Here is a 12,766-nt window from a genome sequence, read left to right as displayed (position 1 = left end):
CACGGAAGCTTTGGTAAAGATTTACCTCGATCTAATTAATGAGAATTCCAATCAGTAGAGTTAAGTGAGATCAACCAATGATTGTTTTAGTATAAGAATTTTGATAAGGTGATGTGACTGAGGGCCGATCACTAGAAATATTAGATTTAAGAATTAACATTGAATGTATTTTATGTAAATCTAGTATATGATGGCAAAAAGCATACTGCGCAGAATCATATGAAAGGTCAACTATCGGACAAAGTGAGGAAGACTATGGAAGACCACCAGAGGGCTTCTGAAGACCACCGGAGACCTTCACTGCGCCTATGTAAAGGACATTTACATATGATAATAACTTCTTGGAAATCTAATGAATATGTATAACAATTCTTGGAAATCTAATGAATATGTATGAATAAGTTTGATATAAGGTATATGATTTTGGTGTTCAGGTGTGCGTGGTTAGTGAGAGGACTCGCCCGCGCACCCGGCCGTCAGTAAAGAAGTGTCTGCTTATCTACACTAAATTGGTGTTGATAAGTTCTTTATTCCGAGTTTTTTGGTAACAATATGGCTATAGCACCTTTGTTTTGGTTTGGGAAAATGAGATTACCAGCTTGAGCCACAGTCTGACTCTGTGATCTGCTGTGGATCAGCCCTAGCTACTGTTGAAGAAATCCTGCTGCAAGTGACTTGGCCTGTTGAGTTTATAGCAGGGGCCATGACCAAACATGAGCTTTTCTCTCTCCTTCATCTGTATTTGAACCTCCTATAGACTTGTCCTTTTTCTCTGGCATTTATCTTTCAAGTTGGTGGCTCTGTGCTGAGTGCTGCAGTGATTTGTTGCGTAACGGGGTCACTTAAGTTCCCTGTGCACCCATTTCGTCCTTCTTGTGCTTCACCTCCCTGCTTGCCAGAGATGCAGTGGGTTTGCACAAGGCTGTGGTCTGCCCAAGGGAAAAAAAGACATTTTGTTTCTAAGCTGGTCAGCCAGAAGAACATAAAAGTGACTCCAGAGAAGGACGATGGGACTTTTTTGGTTTTGTACTTAGAGGTGCTGAGAACTACATCTATAGCTGTTAGTGGGAGCTGCTGGCCAAGTTTCCCATGCAGTGGGCAGAATACATGACTCTAATTGTTCTCCGCTATATTTAGGCATTTAGTATGGCATTTGGGGTTGCAGTATTGATCATAGTGCCTCTTTGTGCCTGTGACTCCAGCCAATGCACTAGCTGCGCAGTTAGCAGCCTGCATAGATCTGTTGGCGTCCTCTTTGCTCTGCCTCCATGTACAGCATGCTGGGTTTGAAAGGATATCTGGACAAGTTCTGTGCCTTAACAGACCTGCATGTCAGCTGCCTGAAACCCAGCAGATGCCACTAGGAAGTGGGCAGGGTCCCAGTGTATTTTTTGGTAACATAGTCAAAGAGGAAGTAAAAATGAAAAATGGAAATAGATGCAAAGAAACATTAATGCTTCAGTTAGCTTCAGCTTTCAGCTGCCATCCTTTTTCAGTACAATGTCATACCATCGGTTTTGAAATGGATTTGCTCCTCTATGGATTCTTGTGCAACCTTTCTTAATTCCTTAACTCACTTCAGGAAGGGTGTCTGCTTTTCTTTCCTGCCCTCCACCACTATCCCCAGCTACAAAGATCTTCAGGGGTCATAGATGAGACTTTTCTTTACCTATGAATAAAGTTTTTCCTGTAGATTGTTATTCTTCTAACGATTCTTTCTGTTGTTGTTGCTGGGTGACACACCCTTTTAGACAGGAGTCCAGTGATCCCTTTGACATGCATGCTTCCTTAAATCTGTAATGGGGTTATGGATGTTTAATGCTTCTCCCCAGAAAAGAAAGTCATGCTTTTACCTTGTAGATTTTTGCTCTGGTTGCTTTATGCACAGCGGGCTTCAGCCTCAGGTGACCTTTTCTAAAATGACTGTACCTATAACTTTCTGTGGTGGAGCAGGGTGTTGCAGAACTGCCTGTAAATGAGATATTGACAACATGCAGAAACTTGGCCTGCTCAGAAATGCAGTCTGCAGTTGCAGCAATAGGATCTTATTGGCATTCTCTTCTATGTGTTCTCTCTGATCAGCGTGCTGTGTGTCATCACAGGGAGTATTTTTATCTTTCAAGTTGGAGTGTCTACACCAGAATTTCATTTACATGCACACACGTTTCTGTGTGTGCGTATATGCACTTGTATGTTCTCCATCCAACCTTTGCCAATTTTCTCAGTACTGATCTGGTTTAAGATACATCTGCTCTACAGACAAAAGCAGAACAAAAAGCTGCTGCTAGGAAAAAAAAGGAGAAGGATTGATTATTTTAATTGCTTCCTGTATTTTAAGCTAAATGGTAAAATTTGATTGGCAGTAAATAAATGAAAATAGAGATTATGTAGAGGGATTCTGCAGCTTTCGTGCTCTTCACCTCATTGGAAATAGTTAATGCACATTCATCCAGTTTCCCCCCACCCTTGCTGAGATGTAACTGTGTTTTACTGTACTTTCTCTGTTTCCATGGTATGTCTTTCTAGCCTTATGTAGTGAACATAACCCTGCTGTGAATATATGGGTTTTTTAAAAGTTTTTAGAGTGCTTCAGATAAGTGTTTAATATTGGTTAATGATTATGTTATTCCACATCAGTCTTTCCTTGTGCAAATTTTAAGGAGACCTGGATTCTTGCTGGAATGGGAAATAAGCAGGAAAGCAAACTTGTCCTGTTGCATGCTAAGATGATGAGTAACAGGACATGAAGTGGAATTACATGGATTCACTGCATATACTCTGAGGCTATCTACGTATTTCTTTTAATCTGAGTTTGCCCTGGGGATTCTCCTGTGAAGTGATGCCGTAGCCAGATTTCTGAATCATTGTTTAAACACCTGAATGAATGGCCAGAGTTATTTACAGGAGGCTGATACAGAGCTATGGCTTCATTATGGTTGCTGAGCTTGGAGGCAGACACTTAAACTCATCTGATATGCTGACTTCATCTGTAGAGATGGATCCCTGCTGATATAACTATTGACCTCAGTGAAGTTGTGCCAGAAGACAGATTTGGTGCTGCTAGCCTCATTTAATGCTGCAGGTATTTGCCTTAGTCTTATGTGTATAATAGATAGATGGAAAAAGACAGAGCACTGGAATGGAGAGGAGCTGCAGTTGTTTCCCACTACATTTGCAAGGTGTAGAGACGAGACTTCTATCAGGATTTTGGTTGTGAAGACTAATCCCACCACTGTATTAGAATTGAAGTCTGTGATGATCTCTTCCCCTCCTTGGAAAGGCATAAGGTTGTTTTGGGCATAAGGTGTCTGTGACCTGTCTTGGGGTCTGTTAACAGTAGCAGTAGAGCTTTTGATTGAGTCCTTGCACAGTCTTCAGAGCAGTTCGATCCTGATTTAGTGTTTTCTATCTGTCTTTAATATAACATGGCTGCATTTGAACTCTTAACTCCCAGGCAAAGAGCATCCTTCCTCCTCAGGCATGTGTCTATAAGAGCTTGATTTGCAAGGCAGCAGCTATCAGCCCAGTTTTGAATTTCCATAGGTCACAAGTGAAGGGAAAAGCCCAAACAGTAGAGTAATCTTTTTCAGACTGATGTTGCTGCTTTTTAAAACTCTTAAGAGCTTTTAAATAATGTTCAGTGCTTATTATGCACTAACACTGTTAGCTATAGTAGTAGTTTGTTTGGCTGGAGATCAAAGACTGGATGTTTAATAGAATAATTCTTAGGCACATTGTATGGAAAATGGACTTGAGGGGAAGGCTTTTGTCACTGAAAACCAAAACAAAGTGTTAGCTTTAAAACACTATTGGTAAGATTACTGAAGAAAACGCTGGTTCTGTCATAAGTGCTCTTGAAGGGAAAGGACAGAAACTGCTTGCAGGTTTTTCCAACTTAAGTTTTCAAAAGCTGTGTTAAAAGCTGGTGGTTCATATTCACCTTAATTATAAAAGGGTGAAGACATCAACTGTGCGATCTAAAGATGGTTGTTCTGTTTGGGCATTCTGTTGCCTATGTCCAATGTATCCTTGTTGTACCTTCCTCACTTTTTTGTTTTAACTCCTTTATCGAGCCTCATAAGATTTTCATTACTTGATTAATGAGAAGAGTAATCTGTAAGAATACAATTGAAAGCCTCACTCCCCCCCCCCCCGCCTTATGTAGCCTAGGCAGCTTGAAAAGGTGGAATTAGTCTGGTAGAGCTAAACTAGGAATTCCTAGTTTAAGAAGTTACTAGTTAAGCATTTACTGGTTATGCATTTATCTCTAAGATAAGCCATAATAGTCTGCTGTCTTCCTGTGTTGAGTTACCTGAAACAGTGATTGTCACTTTGGAGCTTGTTTCCAAGTTTTCTTTGATTTCTGGTTTTGTCTCTGTGTCTTCTAATGCAGTGTATCCTGTCTGAAAGTGCAATAGTAAGTGCAAGTGGTTGTTGTGTAGTATTTCTGATCCAGGTAGCTGTTATCTGTATTTCAGAGAACTCACTTTAAACTTGACTGGTAAAAGCAAAACAAACCAAACCCCAAAACAATCAGAAGAACCTGTCTCGTGATCTTTGCATGGCTTAGAAAATCGTTTTGTGTCCTAAGGGGTTCAGCACAGTGAAGATAAAGCACTTCCGATGTGATTAAACACACAGCAGATGAATCTGTAATCTTCAGTGAAAATACAGAAATAAAAACTGGCTGAGAATTTGATTATAACATCTCTAATGCTTAGAAACGATTTAATTTTCATTATCTTTAGAAGGGAGGGAAGAAAATGCTTTCACAGAATATAATGTTAGCTGACTTTTAAAATGGATTATGAAGTTAAAATGTAATACCAGGGTCTTACAATTGCACTTTTCCATTATGCTTCTATTGTATAAGTATTAGTGCTGCTTCTGGAAATAGGAGCCTTGGTTTCGCATGCAATGAGAAAGGAGTCTGGAGTGGGGTGAGAATGGAATCCAGCTCTTCTGTTTCCTAGAATCATGCCTGATTGTTTTCAAAATTAATCACATGTTCATAATAGACAACTGTGTTTAAAAATACATAAATAAATACATTTGAAAGAATAGGCCTGAACCAAACCATCAGACCTTCCCTACGCAATTCTGAATGCTGGGGAAATTTACTTCTCTTCCAAATGAAGTGTTTAAATTGTGTGTTCTGCAGGGTAACAGGATGTCTGCTGCTTTGTGTTTTTGCAGGGCCTGGCACAATCTTGGGTGGTTGCTGTGAACTTACTGAAATAATAGAGCCAGACTGCTTCTAAGTCTACTCCATAGTCTTAAGATCTGTGTATCTCATCTTGGAGCTTGCCCTATTATACCAGTAGTTTAGCCAATGCCAATTTCTCATACTACCTCCTGTTTACTCTTAGAGCAGAAACATCTCATGCCAGTACTCTGTGAATGAATGTGGTCTTTGCCATAAATTTTTCTTCAGTGCATCCACAGATGTTTCCCTTGCTTCCTGTTACCCCAGCAGATCACAATTTTTTCCCTTCTGATTTAGGATTATAGGACAATTCAGATTGGAAGGGACCTGAAGAGGTTTCTAGTCCAACCTCCTGCTCAAAGCAGGGTCAACTGTGGAAGCGCATCTGGTTGTTCAGGGCTCTATCCAGCTGGGCCTTGAAAATTTCAAAGGATGAAGATTGCGCAACTCTGGGCAGATGCTTCCAAAGAATTACTTTTCTTCTGGGGAAAATGTTTAAGGAAAAACCCAATATGAAATTCATTTCTACTTAGAGCCAGCATCTCCTCCCATCCTGCACCACTGTGAAGAGTCTTGCTCTGCCTCCTCGACACTTTCTTCACAGGCACTGGCAGGCTGCTATCTGCTCCCCCAGAAGTCTCATTACAGGTTGAACAAGCCCTGTTCCCTTAGCCTTTCATCATCAGGCAACTGTATAGGAAGGAAGTTCAGTGACAAAAATGAGACTTGGATCCATCTGCTTCATTTGTTTGTGTCTGGGAGTGCCTGTCCTTAAAATAAACCTGCTAATACTTCCTTTTAAGGGTGTAAAACTCCTATTAACTGGTAAGATTCAATTAGAATCTTAGATAGGAGGGTCAACTTTTCAATCTTTTCAAATCAAAGTCCTCTCAACTCAAAGCAGTTGTGTCCTATTTTAACATTTTGATTTGAAAAAGTTAAAACTTCTATAAAACTTGTTAGAGTTTTAGAATCACCTAATCTGTCTCAGAACTCCTACAGTTCTCTTTGTTGATAGTAAGCACTAAAGGCCAAAGTAAAATACAGTGTGAAAATCTGCAGGGGCCACTGCAATAGGAGACTATTTTTTATAATTATATTCAAAACTTTTTCTGTCACATGCAGGTATATGGTTTTCCTAGAATGAAGAGGGTTTTAAACTGTGCAACAACTTTTCCTTATTCAAATGGACAAATTAACATAGACATGAGCTAAAGATCTGACTCACTGGACACCAAGGTGATGAGGAAAGATTTAACTGGGAGGTTCTTAAATGAAGGGTGCTTGAGGAGTACTGTCTGCTTGCTTGGGCAGAGTCCTGCATTGTAAATCTCAGATCTGCCCACCAACTTGCTCCTGGGTTACATTGCCTGACCTAGCCAAAGCATACAGAGCTTTTCATACACAGGTCTTGTCCTTTTTTCCCCACCAGCCTATCTTCTCTTGCTTGTGCTTCCTCCACCTCCATTGCCACTACTGAGCTTGTAGATTGCTCCGTTTCTAATAAAGTTCCATGCCCTTTTGTGGCATTTATAATTAAGCAGTGTGAGCTTGAGACACAGTTAAGAACTGTATCTCTAGGACACTTCCTTCATGTCACAAGGCTTCTTATCTGCACACTTGCAAGCACCTGTGTGGACACAATTGTGTAGCTTGTCTTTATTGTTCCTTATTTTGGTCTGGAAACAGCTCAGGGTGAAAATCTTCTTTTTTTTCTTAAGATGAGTACAAATTTATCTATTTTTAAGGGAGCTGGGAGTTGAGGAAAAGTAGTGGCTGTTATGAAGTCTTTAAACAGTTGCTCTACTGTATCAATGAATCATAGCAAATGAATGATAATCATAATGAGGAATGAGTCTTCAATGAATCATACTTACTGTATTGGGTGAACACGTAATTGCAGAGTTTTTCAGGTGGATGCTTGACAGAAAAAAAACAACAGTACCAAGTGTGATCCTAGTGCCTGATGGTGTATTGTGTGGGGTTTTTGTTTTCTTTTTTCCTAAGCCTAGCCAACCAGCATGGCTTTAAACATAATCACAAGTAATAAAAGTAGAATTGCCTTTTTCTTTTCTTATTCTTCCCTGTGCATTGTTCCTAGTCTGTGGGATTTCTGTTCTTTGATTTGTTATAGTAACCATGAACTTCAATCCCACATGGAGATCACATTATATGAAGTGGTGGGAAACACAGCATGCATAAAACAGTCTCTGCTTTGGAGGAGGTGCTGTGTGTTGCTGTACATGCTGCAAGATAAGAATATTGTGATTGTTTATCTTCCTAGTAATGATCATATACAGTCAATCCAATCCAAGTCTGGATATCTGCAACCTAATTTAGGAGGCTAGATGTCAAGAAAGACGTACTTTTCTGAAGTATGATAACTTTCCCCTGCTGTCTCTACTGTCAAGAACACTGAAATCCTGGCTTGTGTGCCTCAGTTACATGCCTAAGGCTGAGACAAATGAATCTGAGGTCTTAAGTCGACTTTACCAATGGGACAGTTTCTTGTAATTGCAGTGGAGAAGGTGTATTCCTGTGAACGTGACTTGGAGCGTCTTGTGCAAATTCTTGTTAAATGCCTTTCAACAGTAACTCATCTTCTGTGTATCAGTCTGATAACTTGCAAACCATGCTTTTGCAGTGGTATTTTTAACAAACAATCTAAATATGCACATTACTGTGTTAAGTACAAGCTTGAAATAACTCTTCTGTATCAGTGTGATGGTTTAAAAAATCACAGCCTTTAAAAACATTGTATATTGTTACAGAGGTTTTCTTAAACAGAAATAAAAACAGGGGTAAAAAAAAAAGGTGAAAATATGAAATGAGCACTCATTAGTACCACTGCTTCAGTTAGAAGAAACATACTTTTTAAGCTTTTGTTTAGCACTCTCTCTCTAATGAGACTGTCAAACATGGCTTCAGTAGCAAACAGTTTTCTGTACCCTGTGGGGATTTAAATGCAATCAACTGTATTCTGTAATTACTGTTAGTGGGCTGGCCTTGGGAAATTATGCATCATTGAGGAGGAATAATGTTCTCTGCTTTGTTGGGATGAATATGCATTGCAGCAGTTAGGAAATGTAGTAATAGGTATCAGCCATGATACCTTTACTTAATGGTAGTCTGTAGAAGTTGGAAGTGTATTTATCTTGAGTGTAGTGGACTGGGAAGATAGTCTTGGAAATGGAGAGGTGAGGTGACAGCAGTACTCACTGATGTTTCTTCTGTTTCGAGGTGTTTGGTCAGTGGTCTCGTATTGCTCTCATCAGCTAAACAAATAACTGAAGGGAGAGTGTAAAGAAGATGGAGCCAGCTTCTTTTCAGTGGTGCCCAGTAACAGGACAAGAAGCAATGGGCTCAAACTGAAACACAGGAGGTTCACCCTGAACATCAGGAAACACTTCTTTTTTTTTACTGTGAGGGTGGCCGAGCACTGGCACAGGTTTCCCAGAGAGGCTGTGGAGTCTCCCTCCTTGGAGATATTCAAAAGCTGTCTGCACATGGTCCTGGGTAACCTGCTCTAGGTGACCTCCTTGAGCTGGGGGACTGGACCAGATGAAGTCCACGAGTTCCTTCCTACCTCAACCATTCTGTGATTCTGTAAACCTACTTGTTATGGTTTTACCTTCTTTTGCTAAAAACCAATTCAGGTGGTATCTCAAAGGCATTTAGACATACTGATTACAACAGGTTCAGAAGCATCTCAGCGATTATTTTGTTCTTATTAAGCCTATGCAGCTTTTGCATGCTGACATTATCAACCCGAAAGAGTATTTGGACTTGAAACTGAAGTTAAATGCAAGTTCAAGATTAGGTCCTTGCATGAAAGCTCATGTGCTTAAAAATTGGGGCCCAAGTGAAATAATTCCAAGGTGTCTGTGGGGATCCTGAGGTCTTGTCTACATGAAAGACTGTACTAATTTAACTATTGTAAGTTCAGGAATATATCTTTTTCCCTACATGATGAATGGGAGGGAAACCACTTCCCTACTTGATAGGAGTGCTGTAAGGGAAAGTGCATTTGTGCTCATGAGGTGTTCAGAAGCTATGCCATTGGAGGTTGTACAAGTAATAGATGTGCTTTCTGGACTGACTTATTTCTTGGATTTCATTTCCTTCAGTAGAAAAAGATGGATTAAAAGTGAAAATTGGATTTTTTTTTTTTTTTTTTTTTTTTAAGAGTATGTGGGATTCAAGTACAGCTACCAAAAATCTTGCCCTCTTCCATTACCCACATTGTCAGGATTGCTATTCTACATTCTATCAAGAGATTCAAGCAGGTTTTTACTGAAAATGTCCAAAGTCTACTTTTATCTTGAGGGTAAATGGGAACTTTGACAATGGGAACTGAAAGTTAAATTTGCAAATAGCATCTGTTGTAAAACAGTGTATCTAAAGAACTGGTTCTTGGGTTTTTTTGCTCCCTAGGAAATTACGACCTCAACATGCAAATTAGACCTTGAAATTCCAGTGGAGACACCATAAATTAACATGCTGTAATATTTGGGAGCCGTGGTGACAATATGGAAGTCTGAATGAGAAAGATTTAGCTGGAAACAAGTTACTGTGGTTGATAATTATATGTAACATATAATTGTAGGCATTTTAAATGTTGAAACTACCAAGGCGGCTGTCATTTCTGATATAATGGGAAGGAAATGTTTGTGTTCGTGAGGGTATTGTGGAAAAAAAAGTCCATGGTAAAAGCAGTAATGACTTGCTAACAGACAACTGAAAAACTCATTGCTTTAGAGAACTGTTAAAGATCAGCAAGCACCCATGGAAGTGTGTTGTATTGCTTTTCCTGTAACCTGGCAGAGAAGGGATGAGATCAGCAATCCATGGAGCTTGGCTTTAGCCTTTCCACTGATATGTGAAGACTGTGGGTCCTGTTACACAAGAGCTGACGATACTTGGTTTCTTGAAGGACTGATGTCTATATTCTTGGGGTTTTTGTGCTCCAAATTAATCTGTGTTTGACAGCCAAAATGTCAAGTAATGAATATAGTCCTTAAGAAAAGAAGTTTTGTACCAAGACTGAGTTTATCTGGATTTCTTTTAGTGTTATCTTGAGATTTCTATAGATATAGATAGATAGTTGTGGGGTTTTTTGGGTTTTTTGTTTTTGTTTTTTTTTTTTTTTTTGTAACAGTGCTTTGTTCCCTCCAGTCAAATGCAGATCAGATTATTTTCACAATCCAGTTGAAAATTTCTGGAATGAAACATTGATTTTTTTTTTTTTTTTTTCTTTTAAAATTTTCTGTGTGCCAGGAGACTTCCTTGATAAATAGCTTGCATTCTGAATCCTTTAATTCTAAATTCTAGTTCAGTTCTGGTGTGCAGAAGTGGAGCATAGTCATATATGTCTTGATCTGAATGAATCTTTATTTGATTATGAAAACCATGCTGAAAATGCCTTTGTTATTATTGGATACAAATGAGTGAATCATCCAGATGCTTAAACTACCTTACTCTTCAGTGATATCTGTAGTGGTTTTGATGTTATTTACTGTCTTTGTCATAGTAATCTCTCAAAATCTGTTAGGTAAAAACAAACAGTAGCAGACAGTTTCTTCCCAGAAGAACTGGCTGTCTTCAGCAGAGGAACCAAATCAAAACTGAGGTGAGAAGGCACATACCATGAAATGGAAGGAACTGGCCCACGTATTGCAGGTGTTGGATTGATTCTGTAACTTTTAGTATTTGTTCTTTGAAGGTGGATTTTGCAAGGGGACTAGATATCAGGAAAGGCAGATAAGAGAAGTAAGGAAGAATGAGTGGATGCTTCTGGTCTTAAATCTTGAGCTTTACCTGGAGAATTATAGAAGCCCAAGACCACATTGAAAGGGACTTCACCAATCTGTGGGAAATATAGCTGACTAACATAACAAAAATTGGAGAAGCTTTAAAATCATGATAAGACAAATCCTGAAAATAATTATCCAAAATGGCAAGTACTTGTTTCTTCTGGTTTATTTTTGTTTGCTCGTTCTTTTTCCCACTGTTTGCTGGCTTTGGATACAAAGCATTTGTAGTGCCTGACTAGAAGCATACAGTTATACGGCTTTAAAAAGTCAGGGCCCTAAATGTCTCTTCAAAACAAATGATCTGCTGCCATAAGAGGGTATCTTTTTGTTGTGGCATTTTTGTTTGTTTCTGCAAATGTAGCCCACTGGCTTCTTGTGGAGTCACTGAAGGCTCAAAATATATGAAAATCAGACTCCTTAGTTTTTAGCCTTGGAAGAGCTATCGTCAGTACAGACATCTGGTCTGGAAAATCTGAGCAGAATTTTCTCAGTGTGAAATTTATGTTCAGTATGGGAGTGTCTGTATCTACAGGACCCCAAAAGGCATTAACTGTGTTACTGATGAAGTCTATCTGTCTTAGTTTGGATATTCCAATGGTTTAATAAACGTCCATAGCACAGAAATTCAGCTTCAATTACAGTTATTTGATTGACCAGGGTAGCTGAGCAAGGGGCTGTTTTCTTGCAGAGGAAAATTCGGAACACTCTTGAGATGTTCAAGGCAGTCCTTTGCCTTCTTGTCATTCTCTCTGTCTCACGGTTGTTCTCATATTCTCTCATTTACAGGTTCTTCATAAATTTCCTAGTTTACTGCCTTCCTTCTGGCTGCTCATAGATTTTAAGGCCTGTGATCAGGAAATCTAATATTCTACATAAGGCTGAAAAAGAGTAGTTTACTCAAGAATTTTTCTACTAAGAGTAATAGTATTATATTTTGTTTTTCAGATGTAGCATCTCAAAAGGTGAGGCAGATTATTCCCTCCTTATGCTCTTTTGTAGTATATAGGCTCTTCTCCAAAGGCTGAATTTTGCAAATTCTCCCTTTCCCATCTGTCACTCTGGCTTTGTTGTGGTGCTTCCCATTCTCATCCTTTGAAATTTTGGAATTCCTGCTCTTCCAAGCATTGACCAAATGCAGACTTTTCTTCATTAGAAGTTCAGAATAGTGTTCTTTCTACCTCTATTTTGATGACTCTAGTGATAAGTTTTAAGATATATATATTTGAAGGTGTTGTTTGGTAAGGAATAATTCAGCTTGCCGGTCCTTATTGTTAGTAAAAGGTTCCAGAAATCTGTAACAGTAAATGTAATGATCTGTATGCATTCTCTGGTAGCTGCCAAATATCACTGGACACATTCCCAATACACACTGTACTCTTGTAATGAACACTGACTCCTTAATAACCAATTATTTTGAAAGTTTTTGTTTGTGGTTTTTTTAAGCTATTAAAATGCTATTAACTGATTAGTATTTTTACTCTCGGCCAGCTAAAATCTGCTTCCTCCTACCACCTTTCATTTATATTTCTGATTAGATCAGCTGTAGATGGAGTAAAAGTAGAACAAAAGGCTATGACCTAGTGGCATGTTTCCCCAAGAACAATGTAGAAGGACGTCTCCCCTACTTGAGTTGCTCTTTTACTACTGGGAGAAGGAGAATGCTTTTGTGGACAGGGAGGGCCTCGGGATATTAGATTTCAGGTCTGATGTCATCATTTAGAGAAATTAATAAAACCAAGGACACTGT

General features: G+C 39.1%; 1 protein-coding gene across 4 annotated transcripts in view; it reads left to right on the top strand.

The window, feature by feature from the left end:
- PITPNM3 (PITPNM family member 3) overlaps positions 1-12,766 on the top strand; it is a 136,152-nt gene that overhangs the window by 16,970 nt on the left and 106,416 nt on the right. The window lies entirely within an intron of this gene.

Source organism: Haliaeetus albicilla, chromosome 9 (assembly GCF_947461875.1).
Source record: "Haliaeetus albicilla chromosome 9, bHalAlb1.1, whole genome shotgun sequence".
Lineage (NCBI taxonomy): Eukaryota > Metazoa > Chordata > Aves > Accipitriformes > Accipitridae > Haliaeetus > Haliaeetus albicilla.
Note: the sequence above shows the minus strand (reverse complement) of the source record. Positions and strands in the feature narration are given on the sequence as shown.